The 19,925-nt window shown below is 38.7% G+C and overlaps 1 protein-coding gene across 2 annotated transcripts in view; it reads left to right on the forward strand.

Moving 5' to 3' along the window:
• PRKD1 (protein kinase D1) overlaps positions 1 to 19,925 on the forward strand; it is a 457,302-nt gene that overhangs the window by 31,261 nt on the left and 406,116 nt on the right. For both annotated transcript variants that reach the window (XM_082384103.1, XM_082384102.1), the window contains exon 2: positions 5,784 to 5,947. The gene's annotated coding sequence lies outside the window, so the exon portion shown is untranslated. The remainder of the gene's footprint in view (positions 1 to 5,783; positions 5,948 to 19,925) is intronic.

Genomic DNA, 19,925 nt, shown 5'->3' on the forward strand with positions numbered 1-19,925 from the left:
CCTTTACAAAATCCAAGTTCCTTAGTAAAGCAACATGGCATAGAATTAAGAATGTGAATTAAGAATGTGAGCCAGACCTACTGGGTCCAAATCTGGATTCAACAACTTACTAGCTTATGTGGCTTTGATAATACTAGTACCGTGCCTCTAGGGTGTGTTATGCACTTATTTTTATTCTGATGATTTGATATGTGGGACCTAACTGGCACTGGAGACTTACCTGCCCCTCCCAGGGCTAGCCAGTTCTGAGAGATAGTAAATGACTAGTCTGTGAGTATGGCTCTTCCATGCAAACTACCCAATCCAAAGCCTGCACCCTCTCCTACCTCCTCTATCAGGCTCTTACACTGCAAGCCAATATTTCCCTGCCTCAGTCACCCGAAGGGCAGGCATCAGGCAACTTGGGACAGCCCCTACACCCCAGAGCTACCTGAAATCATTCCAAATAGCCAATCTTAAGCCTTTTTACCATGCCTTGTTCCTCCCAATGGAAACCACAATAAAGGCTCTTCCCCACATTTTCCTTCTACTCTTTTTATATTCTGATTGATCCTGGTGCTTCTTTGTGTGGCCCTGCACAGTGTGATGAGTCCCCCTCTCTTGGGAACTATGAGTAACAAACTGTCTTTTCAATGGCAGTCATCTCCTGGTCTGTTGGCCTCACCATACCTGAATAATAATAAAACCTGAATATTAAAACATAGGGAATGTTGGGAGGGCCAAGTAAGTTGATATTTGTAAATCACATAGATCAATGCCGGACACATAGTTGGTGCTATTTGAGCATCAGCTGCTATTGAGAGAAGTGGTGGTGTATAGAGCATCTTTGTGTTCTCCCACAGTGGCTTGCACATAGTAAATTCTCAATAAATATGTGACTGACAAATGAATGCAGCTGTTCTTCTTCTGCTGTCATCTCTACAAAGTCTTCATTAATGAAAAGCAGGAGCAAGTTCATGAATGGATTAGAAAACAGAATAATTAAGAGGAAAATAAGGCTATAACTGGAGGAAAACATTAGCATTGATAATTTAAAGGGGAGTTTGAGAGGGAGCAAGGGAGCTGAAGAAAGCTGAAATCAGAGAAGTAGACTGCTATGAAGAGAAGAGATAAGGGCTAATGGGAAATAGGAGCTAAGGGATGTGGAACATCAGGGGGGGGATCCAAAAGAGGAAACTCAACAAGCAGGAAAATTAAATCCAAAGTTATTAGTGTTGTAACCTAATTACAAACTCCCTACTTAGGGTGTTCAGGTATAACTTGCCCATCTTCAGACTTTGATACTGACAAAAATGGGGGAATGAAGAGTAGAGCTATTCAGTGCATGTGCTTGGGGCCAAAGTAAGAACTGTGTGAAATGATTCCATTTTTCACTACATGAATTTTCACTTTTGAAAAATGAGACTTTTGCAGAAACCATGAATTTGATGAGAACTAAAATTGTGTCATTTCTACCACAGAACAGTAGGTTGTCATAGCACAGAAAATAAATACAAGTGGCAAAATTCCACATCAGTAATACATCCAGAACTCACTAATATTGCCCCTGGCAAAAAATTTACTGAGCTATATAATGTTAAAGGAAAAAGAACTCTTGAGGGAAAATGACAGACTTTCACCTGTGAGAAGTCACCTGTCATGGCAGAGGGAAAGAAAAACTTAGAAACTTCCAGAAAAAAAATGCAAGTTGATTTTGTTAGGCGTATATCACATTTTTCTCACCAACAGTGAGAATTTTTTCTCACAGTTCTAGAAGAGAAAGCAAAGCTGAAGTCAGCCAAAGTGTCCTGTATGAAAAATAACAACAAAAAAAAACTGTGTCCATAAGCTTGGAAAAGCACAATGTTTCATTTTCAATTTTTTTAAGGAAATATGACAAATACAAAAACAGAACAGATGTTATGTCTCTAAGCAACATCATCTTTGACACATCTTGAAACTTTGTGAAACCTGCTCTACTTTATTTCTAACTTTTTATATCATAAATGGAGGAAGACGAAAATGTTTGGTTTTCATGTTCCCGTGGGCTGTTAGTTAATTCTTTGCTCTTTTTCTACCACACCACAAGCATATACTTGCGCTTCAGCTTTCTCAATCTATAATCAAAGGGTCGTTTAAGTGCAGTTACTCATTTAATTTAATTAAGTGCAGTTATTTAATTTAACTGTGTAGCATAATTATTATTTATAGATTGTGAAGAAATACCTAAAGAAAACTATGCCAGTGCTAAGCATATTCTGGTATGCTATAAATGTATTATCGTGTCACCTCTGCAACCCTTTAGGCAAAATTACTGTTTATTTTCAAAAATAAATTTATGAATCACCAAAAGAAAATATACACAGAAAATTTGAGTCCTTTACCTGGCACAACAAATCAATGCTACAGTCAACAGCTTTGTTCTTTATTTATTAAGATCTAACATACGACGGTGAAATTATTAGACAAAGTAATGAGTCTCTATCAATCTGTCTTTAATTTTATAAAACCCAGCTTTACTCTGTCAACCTTGTCAATGCTACTGAATATTAATGGGAATAAAGTTAATTGCTGGGTGGAGAAAGGTCTTACTCAAAGTGAAAAGGAAGCACCTTGTTGAAATCTGTCATTTTTGACAAGCCATAATTTATTTCTATTTAGTGGTATGTACCGACAGGTTTCAAACCTCACTCTTATCTTTACCACAAATCTAATTATTTTCATTCGGGATATTGTTGGATCCTAAGCCTTTGACCACTTTCATCATTTAGAAATAAATTATTTCATGAAAGGTAGTTAACGCATTGTTAGTAGAAGGAATTTTGTCTAGAGTATAGGGAAGCAACTTCCATCTGCAACCTCTAGAAGACATATAAATGTATTTATTTTATTTCAGTAACCAAGGAGAGGAAAGTAATGACTTTCATAACAAGACAAGGGTTATATGTGAACATAATAATGCAAGCATAGCTACATGCTAGTTAAACAATTTCATTCAGAGAAAATGAATAATGAATAATCACTTAAGGTTCATCCTGATTAGATTGTCACCTGATTGGAAACACAGCATTCGGTTAAGAATCTTAAGAAGTTTCCATTAACTTTAAACAGTTATAACTTTAAAACAATACATATTTTACTTTAAATCTGTAGCCTATCAAAAGTAATACCATTCTTCACTCAGTAGAGTTTAGGAAATAAATTAACCTTGAAAATAAGCACTGGCCAGCTTATAAAGTTCTTATTCGAAAGGACCAAATTAAAATAAGGTGGTAAGATGAAAATGCATTTAATATTGTCCATTTCCCCTTCATATATCTTTGCAGTTGCTTTTTTATGAGAATCTGCATTTATTGTTGGAAACTTTGAATTACATATTGTTAGCTGAAGGTTCATTGTGGTCCTTACACAAATAATAAAGAAAACACTAGAAAGAAGAGAAACAGCTAAGAGGAAAAAGGTAGCTCAGTGGGGTCAACACAGGATTTTGTTTTTAGAAATTAGACTTTGTGGCCTGATGATTTTGGTAATGATTTAATAAATGAAATCCACCTGCCCTCATGACCTGGCCTCTGATAGTTGGCTGTAGATTCTTCATTATATTTGTCATCTACATCTAGTAACATTTCAGGAACCTGCTCTTTTCCCTTGGCTGAAAGTAAGTGCCACATGTGACTGGCCAGCAGATTGGGTGGCGTTTATGTTGTGGTTCTTAGTCATCCCAATTTTTCTCCACCACATCCCAGTCACAATGGGGAAAAATGAAAAGCAGCTGCTAACAGCCTCACAACAGTTCTGTAATTACTTTCCTGGGCTGGCATTATATGATTTGACAATGGCCTGGGGATGTAACAAATAAGAAAAACCTTGTCATTCAATTTAAAAGGCTTCCTACCAGGCCAACACACTCCCCACTTCATCAGAATGACAGTACCCCACTCTGACACAGCCAGCGTGTTTAGTGCTGAGCGATGTAACTGCAGCCGGGTGGTGCCAAGCACAAACAGCCGACTTGCTTTCCTGTTGACACTGCCATTGAATTCAAAGAGGAACCCTAACTTAGGCCAGAGATTCACATCTCAGGTCCGAAAAGCACCAACCTATTTATTCCAAGAAAAAATGCTAATATATTGGGGCATTTTAGTTAAAAGCAAAGATTTTTGCCAGAGATTTCAAGTTTCCTTGATGCTAACACATACCATTTTCATAGCTTTGCATAATCAAGTTTCATCCTACCTTTCTGAGACAATATTAGGTACTGGCTCTGTTGGTCATGGTGGAATAGATATAAAAATCAACCCCAATTATCAGTACGATAAAACTATAAAGATTTTAGCCGTCATTCACGTCGTTGTCCAGTAAAGAGTTTGGTGAATGGTCTTCCACCTTGTGATTCAGAGACTCAGCCTCCTTTCATCCGGTGACTCCATCATGTTCTAGGGCATCTGAATCCTCCACTGCATGCTCTCCTTCCGACCAGGGGACAAGGGAGAAGAAAGTCACAAGGGAAACGTAAGGACTCAGCCTGGAGTGCAATCCTATTCTGTTGAATTTCTACCCTATTCTACTGTCCAGAACTACACTCATAACCTCCCTAAGACTCCCAGGGCTGAGAAGTGGAGTCCAGCTGTATACCAAGGAAGAGATAGTGTCACCCCTGCCATGCTGCATTGCACAATAAGGTGAAGGACCGTTAATCATTGCAGCTTACAACCACTTTAAAGTAACCTATCCAAGACCAATAAATTGTTATGCCGCTTAGCATTACTGTGAAGCTCTTCTCCACTAGTGTCAGTGATGAGGTATATTTTTTGAAGGCAGTTTTTGGTGTTACACTAGTCATAATTATACCTTAATTGGTGAGATCACTAAAGGAAAAAGAAAAATTCTTTTTGCCTTCAGAAGCTATTGGTCTAGCCTTAAAAGTTAAAGCATTCATTCACTCAACAAGTATTCAGTGTTCTTGGTGCTTGAAATGCATCAGTGACCAAACAGACAAAATTTTCTGTCCTCACGAACCTTATATTCTAAAGGAAGGAGATAATAAACAATAAACATAAGAAATATTGTATAAATAGATGGTAGTACAAAATAATGAATACTTGGGGTGTGGATGGAGGTTGGGATATGCCTCATTGAGAAGGTAATAATTACTCAGACTTGAAAGAGTGAGGAATTAGAAATGCAAGTATCTGGAGAAGAGGCATTTTAAGCAGAAGGAAAAGTAGTTGCAAGGGCCCGAAGGCAAGGGCAAACCTGACACATTTGATGAATGTTAAGAGGGCAGTATGGCTGGTGTGAAGTTAGTGACAGAGAAAATAGAATGAGGTTCAAGTTTTCAAGAGGCCAATTCATATAGGGCTTTATGGGCCACTGTAAAGACATTGGCTTTTACCCTGCATGAGGTGAGGAGGCATTGGAGGATTTTGAGCAGAAGAGGCATGCTATATTACTTAAATTCTAACAACTTTACTCTGGCTGCTATGTTGTCAATAAATTGTAGGAGGACAAGGGTAGAAGTGGGCCAGTTGGAAGAACATAAAAGTAATAATTTAAGTGAGAGATGATAGTGCATTTATGAGGATATATCAGTGGAGATGGAGAAAGTGGTTGAATTCCGATTATATCTTTTTTTCTGTTTTATCTTTTTTTTTTGGCCAGGCTGCATGGCACGTGGCATCTTAGTTCCTGACCAAGGATCAAACCCTCGCCCCCTGCCGTGGAAGCACAGAATCTTAACCACTGGACCACCAGCGAAGTCCTGATTCTGATTATATCTTGAATGTACTTTATATTTTGAACAGAAAATCTTTGTGGATTCTGCATGGGGTGTGAGAAGAAGGAATAAGTCAAGAAAGACTAAGATTTTTGGCACAAATGACTGAAAGAATGGAGTTGCCATCCTCAGAGGTGGAGATGCTAAAAGCAGAGCAGGTTTGGTGGCAGGATGACTTCAGCTTTGGACATGGTGAGTTTGAAACGTCTATTACACACTCAAGCATATTGAATTGGCAGTTAGTAATGTGAGTCTGAAGTACAGGAGAGGGGTCTGGACTGGTGATACATATTTTGGAGTCATTAGCATATAGATGGCATTTAAGGCCAAGAGATTGGATGAGATGCCAAAAGTGTGTGTGTGTGTGTGTGTGTGTGTGTGTGTGTGTGTATGAAAAGAGATCCAAGGATGCTCTAGTATGCTCAAATATTAAGAAGTTGAAGAAGAATCACCAGAAAAGAAAACTAGAAGGAGCAACTAGTGAAGTGAAAGGAAATTGAGAAGAGTGTAGTGTCCTGGAAGGCAAGTGTGTCTACAAGACAAGAGTAGTCAACTGTGTCAAATGCTGTTGATTGGTCAAGAAAGATGAAGATTGAGACTTGAACATTGGATTTAGCAATGTGGAAGCTATTGATAACCATGACCAGAACACTTTGAGTGGAGTGGTGGGGTGAGAGTCAGATTGGAGTGTGTAGGAGAGGACTTGGTGAAGGGAATATAGATGTCTTTCAAGGGGACAAAGGGGAAGAAAGGGAACAAAACCATTTGTGCAGGATCTGTCAGATAAAGTAGACTCAAGAGTTCTTTTGAGATGTGCAAAATAATGGCATCTTTATGCATGTTGATGGGAATGATCCAGTTGAGAGTGAAAATAGGAAAGTCAGGGAGGGGGGATTTGCTGAAGTATAGGATTTAGGGTACAAAGTTACGGATAGGCTTTAGATAAGAGCATAGATAATATATCTCTGGTAACAGTCAGGAATCCAAAAATGTTGGGGAAGATGTAGGAAAATCTTTGGAAAGTCTCAGCAAAGTAAGAAGAAGAAACAGTAGCACCAAAGAATAATAAAACAAAACTCAACACTATTGAAGAGTTCTAAAGGAGATACTTCTAATACTTCAAATTTATGTAGGCTATTTTGGGAAAGACACCTTTCGAATTGATTAATATGGTGTAGCATCTGCACCATGAATATTTATGACCCAGGTCTCATGAATTCCATTTTCATGATTATCCTCATTTTTTCCATAGTACATGTGCTCCATTTCATTCAGGAGTTTCCTAACTGGACTGTTGTAGGTTGAATTGTGTCCCCCAGAAGATTTGTTGAAGTTCTAACCCTTGATACCTGTGAATATTATCATGTTTGGAAATGGGGTCTTTGCAGATGTATGGATGAAGTTATACTGGGTTAGAGCCTTAAATCCAATAACTAGTGTCTTTATAAGGAGAAAGAGATTTGGACAGACACAGACATGCAGAGCAAAGACAACCATGTGAAGACAGAAGCAGAAATTGGAGTGATGTAGCTGAAAATCAAGGAACAACGAGAATTGCCAACTATCAGAAGCTGGGAAGAGGCAAGGAAGGATTATTCCCTGGAGTCTTCAGAGGGAGCATGGCCCTGATAATATCTTGCTTTCAGACTTCTAGCTTCCAGAACTGTGAGAGAATACATTTCTATTGTTTTAAGTCACCCAGTTTGTGGTAATTTGTTACAGCAGCCCTAGGAAACTACATCAACCATGATCATTTCAGCCTCCATAATTTTGCTATGCTCTTTACCTCACATGAAGTGCCTTCTCCCGTCCTCAATTTAATTCTTATGTATTTACACACATTAATTAAAATTATATATTGCAACCGTTTATGTTAAATGGTCTGTAACCAAAAATTGAGATCTGTAACAAAGGTGAGGTGGAAAAGTTGAAAATAAAGCAGTATCTAGTATTTGCTATCAAAATAATTTCAAGAGCTCACCCCAATCAAATTCTGAGTGTATCTGCCTTAGAGAAAATCCAACAAAGTTTTAGCACTTGGGGAATAGAGAGAACTCACTTAGGAAGAAACCAATTATATTGTAGATGTCAGTCAGTGCCCTCATTCCCAGTCTATGCGCCTTCCTAAGGAGATCTCCACCCATGACCCCTGCTGAAAGGATCGCCATAGAAAATCATAATTACTTCAATAAGCTCAACCCACTGGCTAGAGATTATTGACCCAAAATGGATGAATCAGACTCTTTCTTTTGAGAATTGCAAAATGAGCACTAAATGACTAAGTCTCTTGTGGAAGAAGAGCTGTAATGTCTGTAAAGACAGACAAAAGTCAGTTCATGCCAAGCCAGAGCCATGTGGCCTTTTGTGGGAGTAGAGAGACCATGGGCAAACAAAGCTGGTTTATAAGAGGAAGAAGAACAATAAGATAAGGGGAGAAACAGAGACCCACTAGCATGAACCTACTTTAAAGCCAAGGTGGATAGCCTTGTCCTGACCTTTCGGATCCCATCCTATGAATCCTGGTGTTATTGTTTCCCATTCTTGAATTCTCATGAGATTGTCTATCAATCCTGAAACCAAACTTCTCTATTGATCCCCCTTCAAATAAAACACCTACACATTCTTGCAGAGAATAGGCTGGCATGCTGTATTTTATGAGGGATATGTGTTTCTGGAAGCAGACATGGAGCTGAATTAGGACTACTGGGGGATGAAGATAGGTAACCCCAATCTTCAACAACAGCAATAATCCTTTTTCTTAAAATGATCAGAAATCATGATATTTTTACGTCCATTGTTTTAGCCACCATTTCACGCAATTATCGGTCAGTGCTACTAGGTCTCTATGCTCTTAGGATGCCATAATGTTATGGTGCCATTTATAATAACAAGGATATTGTGAATCCCCATTAATAATATGCCAACTGCTTTCTAATCTTTACCTTCCTTTATAGATCATTTAGTAGTCCTAGACCACTGGTAAGGTGGCTTAAACAACTAAAATTTGCATTTTGAAATCCATTATGATTCTCTTGTTTTGTTTATTTGGGACAGGTTCAACCCTGTCTCTTGCACCACTGTAGTCAGGCATATGTGTCAAAATTGTTCCCCAGAGCAGAAACAAAATGGTAGAAAAAGGGTCCACTGTGGAATAAGGAATGCATGATTTGAAGGTAGAACTTTGGGCCATGGGGGAAGGAAGAGGTCAGCAAATCCTATTCTCAAAAGCCAACTGTAAAACTGTACAAAATTGTCAAAGCAAATCCCTCAAGCATTTCTGGGCTTTAGAAATCAACAAAAGGCAAACAATAAAGAGAGAACCATTTATTTATGAAAAGCTGCTAGAATTTAGGTAAAAACAATGGGAGGCAGCGGCCTTCTTGCCCGAGGCTGCTTCCATCTCTCCTCCACCCCAGCTCAATTGGCACACTATTTAGACCAGGATAAGGCTGTCTGTGAAACCAGCAGCTTTGCTGCCAGAGGGAATGGAATTGGTCTGTAGCTGAAAGCAAAATCCCATGGCTGACAGGTGTTTTCAGTAAAAGGAGCAAACTTGGTAAGAAATGAATAGGCAAGCCTGCAGCTTTGCTAACTTGAGAGTGCGGTCCTGCTTGTGATGGGTGGCAGGCTTACAGACTAGCCAGAAATTTAACAGGGAGACCCTGGAAGTGAGAAAGCTGTAGCAGGGCTATGTACATTCTTCACACATCCCCGACTGACTGGGGACTTTGTGAACACACAGTGGGACTCCAGAGGGCTGAGAGGAAAATAAAATCTGGAACAGACAAGAAAAAGTTGTCTGAACTTTGAATGTCTTCTTCAAATCACACACAGTTCCATTGGCAGAAGATAAGTTTTATGAGCACAAGGTGTTTGAGCACAACCTCTGACCACTAAGCTATGGCTTATTGGCTGGCCACTAAGCAATTTAGAGTGATCCCTAGGAAGCTAGGGTAACAAATAGAAATAAGAATTTTAAAAATCTTAGCAGAGGCATTTGTGGTGGCACATTACAGAGGAGACAGTTTCTGCAGAATAAGTTCAATGAAGCAATGTATAAAGAGAGAGAGAAAGAAAGGAAGTGGGGGGAGAGAGAAAGAAGGAGAGGGAGAGGAGGGGGAAAGAGAGAGAAAGAGAGAGAGAGAAGAACTCAATGAAGAAAATCAGGAAAACCAGAATCCAGAGTTACTACAATATACTATCTAAAATATCCAATGTTTAACAAAAAAAGTATGAGACATGCAAAAAAGCAGGTAAATGTGACGCATACCCGGGGGAGAGGGGGGGAACACTAAATAGAAACTGACTTTGAGTGGGCTTTACAGTATTTTGGATCTACCAGATACAGACTTCAAAGCAGCTGTTAGAAATATGTTCAAAGATTGAAGGAAACCATGTACATGTAATATAAATATAAATGGTTAAAAGAAAATATGATGACAGTGATAAACCAGGAATCTCAGTAAAGAAACAGACTATAAAAAAGAAACAAGTGGAAATTCTAGAGATGAAAAGTAAAATAACCAAAATGGGAAAATTCACTAAAGGGGTTCAATAGCAGATTTCAGATGACAGGAGAAATAATCAGAAAACATGAAGACAGACCAACAGAAAAATCAAATAAACAAATTTTTTGAAAGAAGAGAAAAATTATTCATTATATACAGGAGAAACAATATGACTAATAATTAACTTCTCATCAGAAGCAATAGAGGCCAGAAGATAATGGAATGGTATAATCAAAGTGCTGAAAGAAATGGAAAACTACTGTCAACCTATAATTCTATATCCAGAAATGTTCTAAAATTGATTCTGGTGATGGCTGCACATCTCTCTGACTATACTAAAAAACCATTGAAATGTATACTTTAAATGGGTAAATTGTATGGTATATAAATTATATCACAATAAAGCTGTTAAAAACAGACACAGAAAATTCTATATACAGCAAAATTATCCTTCAAAAATGAAGGCAAAATAAAGATATTTCCTCAAAAATGAATACTGGAAGAATTCATTACTAGCGGATCTTCCTGACAAGATACACTAAATGTAGTTCTTTGGGCTGAAAGGAAATGGCACCTGAGAGTAACATGAATCCACAGGAAGAAATAAATAACATCAGAAATGGTAAATATGTGGGTAAATATAGGACCATGAAAAAAATTTTTCCTTTTTTCTTCAATTATTTCTGTAAAAGACATAAGATTATATATAAAACAGAATGAAAGATGCCAAAGACACTCAATTTAAAAGAGTACAATAGAGCATTCATTGACAGAAAGCAATGGAAACAGGGTGTGCTATGCCCATTGCCTGAAAGCTTACATGGCAGTTTGCCTTAAAAGTGCTTGTTAACTGAGAGAAAACAACACTCAGCAAATGAAAACACATACTATAAATTTTTATGTATATATCTATTTTTTTTGAATTTTATTTTATTTATTTTTTTATACAGCAGATTCTTATTAGTTATCCATTCTACACACATTAGTGTATATGTGTCAATCCCAATCTCCCAATTCATCACACCACCACCACCCCCGCCTCTTTCCCCCCTTGGTGTCCATATGTTTGTTCTCTACATCTGTGTCTCTATTTCTGCCCTGCAAACCAGTTCATCTGTACCATTTTTCTAGGTTCCACATATATGCGTTAATATATGATATTTGTTTTTCTCTTTCTGACTTACTTCACTCTGTATGACAGTCTCTAGATCCATTCACGTCTCTACAAATGACCCAACTTATCTATTTGATGTGTGTATAATTGTTTTATATGGTTGGCCCTCCGTATCCACGGGTTCCACATCCTCGGGTTCAAACAACCACAGACCAAAAATATTCGAGAAAAAATTCTATAAAATTCCAAAAAGCAAAACTTGAATTTGTTGGCAACTATTTACATAACTAACATTGTAGTTACAACTATTCACATAACATTTACATTGTATTAGGTATTAAAAGTAATCTAGAGATGATTTAATGTGTACAGGAGGATGTACTTAGGTTATATACAAATACTAGGCCATTTTATATAAGGGACTTGAGCATCCTTGGATTTTGGTATCCGCAGGAGTCCTGGAACCAATCCCGCACAGATACCAAGGACGACTGTATTCCAGCTTTGGGAATTGGACTATCTGATTGATTTATCACCAGCCATTTTCTCATGGCAGGGTTCTCGAGGAATGGGACACAGGAAGGGAAAATATTGATGGGAGAAAATGCGTGGGGAACATTGGGAACGTGAGTTCCTGCCAAAGCCCTCAAAATCTTATGTGTGGAAGGTAGTGGTGATGGTGGTGGTCATGGCGGCTAGGAGAGCAGCCGCAAATAACAAGATGGGAGCCCTAAAAACCTGTAGGAGTCTTCCGAAAGTAGGGAAAAGCCAAAGAAAAACACCTCATATTTTATAGTTTTGCCTTGGGATGACCTTATCAATAAAGTGTGATAACAATAACTGTAGTAGACAGGTGAGTAAACAGTAAGCTCGGGTGGGGAGTTGCAACACCTTTTCCCCCTCATGAATAGGTTCTTGCACTTTTTTCCCCTCTATGAAGTCAGTAGAATTGACCTATTCAGGGCTTTTCCAACTTTAACGAGTGTGATTTAGTCATACTGTTCTGAATTCTTATTCCTCTCCATACATCGTCCATCGCCTTGGGGAGAAGAAAAGACTGGAACCATTAAATAGGAAAGGGTTTATCCTTAACTACTTCTTCTATTCTTCTCTCATCATCAAAGAACTACACACCTCCCTGCCAAACAACAGGAACAAGAAGAAGTGGATATGTGCCTTCCAGCCTTTCTGGATGTAAAAAGGGATGGATTGAGCAAAGATGGTTTTGTAGCAATTATTTGCCTTTGTTTCTGGGTGTATGTATTTGTTTCCATAAAAGTTTTTTTTTCCCTCTGTGCTGTGAAAGTGTCATAACAGCAGTTATTAACAATATCTACATGCTAAACAAATACCTAACTAATAAATAGCTAATAAGTATTTTTACTATTGAAAAGGTAGCCTTTCCTTTGCATCCCACTTTAATTTCCTACCCTAAGGCAGATATGAAGTAGCAAACCAAAGGGGAGGGAGATGGGAGAGAACTAGAGGCCTATTCTGGTGAGGAGCCATATGCTATCACCAACGTGATTTAGAAATGCATGGTGATAAGAAGATGTAAGCAGATTTTTAGTTGGTTTTATTATGGTTTTTCAATTCCCTACAGACAGTGTGCCTCCTTACAAGCTACACCTGGGGCAGACCACACCCCCGCACCACCCTCACCTTACTCTGCCGTTGGCATTTAGGAGAATAGACATGACATGCATATTGGAGCCCCAAGAAAGCAGACACTTTGTGTGCACCTTTATACAAATGAATATGCATGCAAACATGAAAAGATGGTTAAGTTAGTATAGGGTCTTGAGCTTCATGTCCATAAATGAATTCTTATTTAGTTATAACCTTCTGGTTCTGCTTCAGAGAAAATATATAATATATGGACACACATATATCTTATATTTGTAACTGTACACACATTCATGGTTTAGGACAAATTTAACAATTCTTATTCATATCTATCTATCTATCTATGTAACTATGTATCTGTGTAACTATGTATCTATCTATGTATCTATGTATCTATGTATCTATCTATCCATCTAGGAAGAGGAGGGAGATAAGCAGAAAAATAGCAGTCGGATAAACTACTCCCAGCTCTTCATGTATAAGTTGTATCATTTACTACTCAGTGCCTCATTTTCCTCAGTGGTAAACTAAGGATAATAGTTGTGGCTCCTCATAGAGTTACTGGAGGATTCAGTGAAATGATGCACATGAAGTGCTTACTCCAGCGTTAAGTCCATGTCCAGTAATCATTAACTATTACTATTATATGAAATAGCCTTGTATTATAGTAACTTGGGTATGTTTTTATATGCTCCATTTCTCTTTTGCCAAATTTCCTCACACTGCGTATTCATCAGGCAGAGGAGGGAAAGGTACAAATGTGCCTCTGTGCCATCAGACTTCAGCGTGTATGTGCATGCCCATTCCAGGGGCTACTTCAGTAACACCACTGCTGCTAGGAGAAGACAGCATTTTCTGTGAGTCATGTATTATTCTAAGTGTTTCATAAATATCAACTACTTCAGTCCTCCCATTAACCTTATGAGGATGAGGAAACAGATGAGGAAACTGAAACCTAGGCACAGGTATTTTGCCGGAAAGCATGCTAACACGTGACAGAGGCAGGAAGCAAACACGGGCGGTTTGGCAAAGCCCTGGTGGTTTGGACTAGCCCTCTGCACCACTTCCCACAGTTCTGCACAGATACACACCATGCAGGGACCTGGCTGTTTTCCCAGAATGTGGATGCATAGACCGAGGTACTAATAAGGTCAGGTTAAATAGTTTCGAAGACAAGTCAGTTTCATAAAGTGAGCAACTCTGCCCTTTTGTCACCTGCGTGACAAGTTGCTGCTTCTGGTTGTGAGAAGCACCGCTGAATGCTTCACCACAAGAGGGGAAAAAATCCCAACTCACATTTCATTATTCCCAGGTGTAAGAAGCACCATTATTGTGTATGAAATAGGAGACATTATTTCATTGACTAGATTCTCTCCTCTTTGTCTTAAAACAGCCTGTCATTTTTCTAGTCATCATTGGGCCTTTTTCCGAGCCTTTCTTTGGGAAGAATTCCTCCAGATTACATCCCCCTCCTTCACTCCCCTAGGGAGAAAAACCAAATAAGAGCAAAACCCTCTTTAGTATTATAAACTAAACTTCAGGAGAAAATCCATCCCCAGAGAGTACAGTAATACAGTAATATCTTACTTTGGGGATCTATTTGCCTTCTCTAGGCTAGAGCTCTCCTAACATTTCAGTTCGGAGTACATTGGTCCTTTTTATGTGACCACCTGCATGGCTCTGTGCACCTTTAGTGCCAAGAAGCATGAGAAGATTTTATAACAAGAGTAATTGTAATAGGATTTAATCATGTTGTTGGCAGCAAAGGGCCAGCAACCCTAATGATAATGTTACAATAGAGAGCCCTGGAAATGGTATAAGTAGGTAAAATACTGTAAATTGAAGGTGCCTTATGCCTGTAATATACACTTAAATAGCCATTCAAAGCCAGGCAGCATAAAAATATGTCCAGCGTCTATATCAGGCATTAAACATGAAGCAAACCTCTGACAAAAATCCAAAACCCCAAAGGATGCCATCATGTTAAAACCCCATCTGTTAGAAAACTGAATTGCAATGCATCAAGAACAGTTAAGAAATCAACAGTGAAACAAAGGAAAAATTACAATTTACAAATTACTAGATCTTTCAAAATTTTGAACAAATGAAATTTCACAACCCATTCTTTCACCTCTCTAGATGGAATGGGTAGACTGGCACACTGAGTTTAGATGGCAAAATAGATATATATGTATAATCTTTTGGCAAATGCTTTAGGTGTCTGAGAGTCTGGTATAAGCCGAAAGAATATCAGGTTGATCAGGAAGCTATCATTTGTAGGTTTTCTGCATGTCTTTAAGGGATAATTTGTGCATTAAGTAATACTGACACTGTTTATTCCAACCCTTTTTACAGAATGTTGCAAATGTTAATTCATCAGCCTCCACAATACTGTTTTGGAATAACATAAAAAGCAATATTAATGACACTTTGGGCTTATGTAATGCTTTTGTCTGAAAATCCCTGAAGGCATCATAAACATTAATAACATGAACAAAAGTCCTAATAACGCTAGCTGCGTCTCAAACAGAAAAGATTCCTAACCTCATTTTGTAGATGCTGAGATTTAGTCACAAATCGGCTAGGAAAATTGCCTCAGACTACAGAAGCAGTCACCAGCTGAGCCAGCAATAGAAATCAATGCTTTTTGATTCTCACGTCCCCATTCCAGACATTGGACTTTTTCCTATAGAAGCAAGAGGCATTCGATCTTTACTCTGGAACTCTTGAATGTAACATTTTATGTTCACAAAACTATCTAAAACTATCTTGGACTCTCCTCCCTGCCTACATCTGTTATCCCCAGTATCAGGAACATCAGTTCACGTCAGATGTCTATTTTAGGTGTGGACACAAATATTATAATGGCTGCCTCTCACGTTCCCAATCGTACTTACCTGTACTAGGTCTTGTAAATGCTCCCACTTTAACAAGATTAGGAATGGTCTGGTTCTCTTTCACCATACCTAGACTTGGAGCCTTTATTGAATTTGAAACTTGCTAAAGCAACTGACACACACGCACACAAATCTAATTCATTAGATGATCTCACTATTAAATAAATTTTTTTTCCTACAAACTGGTTGGTAAATATTTACCTTAAACTAGATTTGCGTTAAATTCAACTTGTACTCTGAGTGTCTAATATCTTTTAGAGCAGATCAAAATCTACTCAAAGCCAACTAACTAGTTTCTTCTCCCATTATAGATCTTGACGACTTTTAGTATTTCTCCCTTAGAGCTGCTTTTATGAAATGATGTGGAGCTTTTCAGCTTTACTTTTGAAGGAAGGTGATGCTTTGCTTCCCTTTTATATTTGTCTGAAAGCACCTTCGCCATCCAACTAGCATCTGTGCTACATGTGAACTTTTCTACAGAATCTCCCAAACAAGGTGAAAAAAAATCATTAGTAGTCCAGATTTCAATCTTCTGCACAGCTCAGGTAACAATAAATGAGTAATTTGCCGCCCTTCGCTTTGGCAAGCTGATGCCTAATGATTACCCAGGGACAGGATAATGGTACCATAGTGATTACACTATGTTTTTCTAACCACTTTCAAGGCCTTTGCTTTCAGACCTGCCCTAATGAAAAGAAAGCTCTGAAATTGGGCCAGGTTTTTATTAAAAATGTTCTGACAGGCTCTGCTTAGATAAAATGTATTCACTTCTCAGATTTGAACCTTCTTCAGAGGATTTGGGCTCCACAGTGGATATGATTGCCTGAACACTTTCATAAGGAGGAAATGAGGTGTTGGTTAATTCCAAAAGCCACTGGAAAGATTTATTTAAAGAAGATACAATGATAACCCATCTCTAGACAGTTTACTGGCTGAGGGAGAACTGTATAAGAAAAGGAGACAGAAGATCATAAAAATCTGATGTTTGTTTATATTACTGAGTTACTGTGTGATTTTACAAAAGTTAATTAATATTTCCAAGTTTCTTGGTCACTGTAGGCAGTCAGCACAGATGTTAATAATCTACTTTATAGCTAGAAGAGATTGATAGGTGATAATGATAGATAGACAGGAATACAGGTAGACTTACTATTGACAGGAACCACTATCTGTGCATGCAGTTGTGGCTATAACTAGTACCTTTAACATTTTTATCTGCAGGAAAACATCTGGGCAGCATTTAATCAGCCTCTAGTACATCCTGCACCCTGCTTCCAGAACTGTCTTTCTGAAGCACAGTATTTTATACAACATCATTGGGTAATACCTCACCAGTGCCCAGTGTTTATCAGACAATGGTTTGTTTGATAATCACCTGGGAAAATTTTAAAACACAGATTATTTCTGCCCCCTTTCTGACTCAGTATGTTTATGGTGGGAGTGGGGGTGGATAGGTGTACAAATAACAAACCTGTATTTTTAAATAATCTTCCTCAGGCTCTCTGGGTAAATCAGATTTGGAAACCACTGACTACAGTATACATCCCAAACTCTTTGGAGGACTAAAGACCCTTTACTGGAGGACGCTAGGAAACTATCGTAAGAGTCCACACTGAGGTAGAAGAATACAGATGTAAAAACAGGGGACAGAGCAGGTAGGAGGAGCTCTGGATGTTACTCGGGATTTTGGATTAGGTGATAGGAGGATAAAAACCGAAACAGGGATGTAAAATGAAGTAGAGCAGGGGTCCCCAACCCCCTGGGCCACGGACCGCCAGCGGTCCGTTAGGAGCCGGGCCACACAGCAGGAGGTGAGGGGTGGGTGAGGGAGCGAAGCTTCATGTGCCGCTCCCCATCGCTCCCCGTCACTCACATTACGGCCTGGACCATTCCCCTCTCCCCCGTCTGTGGAAAAATTGTCTTCCATGAAACCGGTCCCTGGTGCCAAAAAGGTTGGGGATGGCTGAAGTAGAGACATATTTGAGGGATGAAGTAGAAAGTGAACATATGAGAAAAGTGATGAGTTTAATGTGTGCAGAGTCTGAAGCAGTTGTTGATAATTAGCAGCCAGTTAAAATGAGAGATCTGGAGCTCAGGGAAAGCTTCTGGGTAAGACATATTGCTTTGAGAGTCAGCCCTCATGGAGCATGGATAAGATGACCTAAAGAATATAGCTGAGAATTGAACCCTGAGTAGCTCCAAAATTCAGGGCAGGCAGCGGATGGGGAGCAGACGCAGAGATGACTAAAAACAAGAGGTCGCAGAGTTAGAAGAGAGGTGTCCCAGAAGCTTGTGTGTCGGGGGTGAGGAGTTGACAGTGTCCCATGTTCTAGAGGGCCCCAGGAGGATTAGAACTGAAAGGCCTACACTAGGTTTGAGGAGAGCCAATTTATTGATGTGTGTTGACAGATATGTTGCTGCAATTCACTGGGAGGGAGTGGGGCTGGAAGATATATAATTATGTATTTATTTATTTTTATTGAAATATAGTTGATTTACATTGTTGTGTTAGTTTCAGGTGTACAGCAAAGTAATTCAGTTATATATATATATGTGTGTGTGTATGTGTGTGTGTGTATATATATATATATATATTCTTTTTCAGATTCTTTTCCTTATAGGTTATTACAAAATACTGAGTAGAGTTCCCTATGCTATATAGTAGGTCCTTGTTGATTATCTATTTTATATATAGTAGTGTGTATATGTTAATCCCAAACTCCTAATTTATCCCTCCCCTACCCCTCGCTGTCCTCTTTGGTAACCATAAGTTTGTTTTCTGTGTCTGTGAGTCTATTTCTGTTTTGTAAATAAGTTCATTTGTATCATTTTTTTAAGATTCCACATATAAGCGGTATCATATCATATTTGTCTTTGTCTGGCTTACTTCACTTAGTATGATAATTTCTAGGTCCATCCATGTTGCTGCAAATGGCATTATTTTGTTTCTTTTTATGGCTGATTAATATTCTATTATATATATGTGTGTGTGTGTGTATATATATATCTCCACATCTTCTTTATCCACTCCTCTGTAAATTGTGCTGCAATGAACATTGGAGTCATGTATCTTTTCGAATTAGAGTTTTCTCTGGATATATGCTCAGGAGTGGGATTGCTGGATCATATGGTGACTCTGTTTTTAGTTTTTAAGGAACCTCCATATTGTTCTCCATAGTGGCTGCACCAGTTTACATTCCCACCAACAGTGTAGGAGTGTTCCTTTTTTGGGGCTGGAGGATATTTAAATTCTATTCTTCTCTTTAAAGCAGCTTGGCTGTGAGGGGATGAAGAGAGGTAGTAATAGTTAAAGGGCCAAAGGCGGGATTTGTTAGGTAGAAGAGGCTTGAGCATGTTTATATGCTAAGGAAAAAGAACAACTGAGATGGGAAGATTGAGGATAAAGAGGAGAAGAGAAAATTGATGGAATGAGGCTGTCAAGGAGATGAGAGAGAAAGGGATTCAGAACACAGTTATGCATTTGGGCATGGGAAGCAAGAGAAATGGCCCTTCCTCTGAGGCTTAAGGTAGGATGGCAGTGTAGATAGAATTCTTATCTCAGGTGCTTTGATAAGCCTGACTGGGGAAAGGTTGAGTAGGGCCTTGAGAATAGCAGTGAAATGTGGAGCAGCTTCTCTGCAAATTGAGAGAACAAGGCTCTGAGATTCTAGGCAATATTATTAATCCACTGGCAGTTAAAGACTATGAAAATATAACAGCACAAATCTCATCCACCTTGTGGTTTTTCTCCCATAGTTCTCAGCAGGGTATACAGTAGATTCAGAGTTGGGTTTTTTCAGGGAGGGTATGTAGAACAAGAAGATAGAACTCTAAGGATAATAAGACTTGGGAGGTTGGAAATTATGATTCTGAGCATTAGACTGGAAGTGTAAGCCCTACCATCGTAGAACAGAAGTGAAAGTTCTTGGAGTTAGGAATTAAAGGAATTGAGAGGTGAGACGTGAGTTGGTGTGGGATAAAGCCTAAAATTAAGGCTCAATATGGTGTGCTGCCTTGACATCTGG

This window comes from Balaenoptera borealis (assembly GCF_965194805.1).
Source record: "Balaenoptera borealis genome assembly, chromosome: 3".
NCBI classification, from domain to species: Eukaryota; Metazoa; Chordata; class Mammalia; order Artiodactyla; family Balaenopteridae; genus Balaenoptera; species Balaenoptera borealis.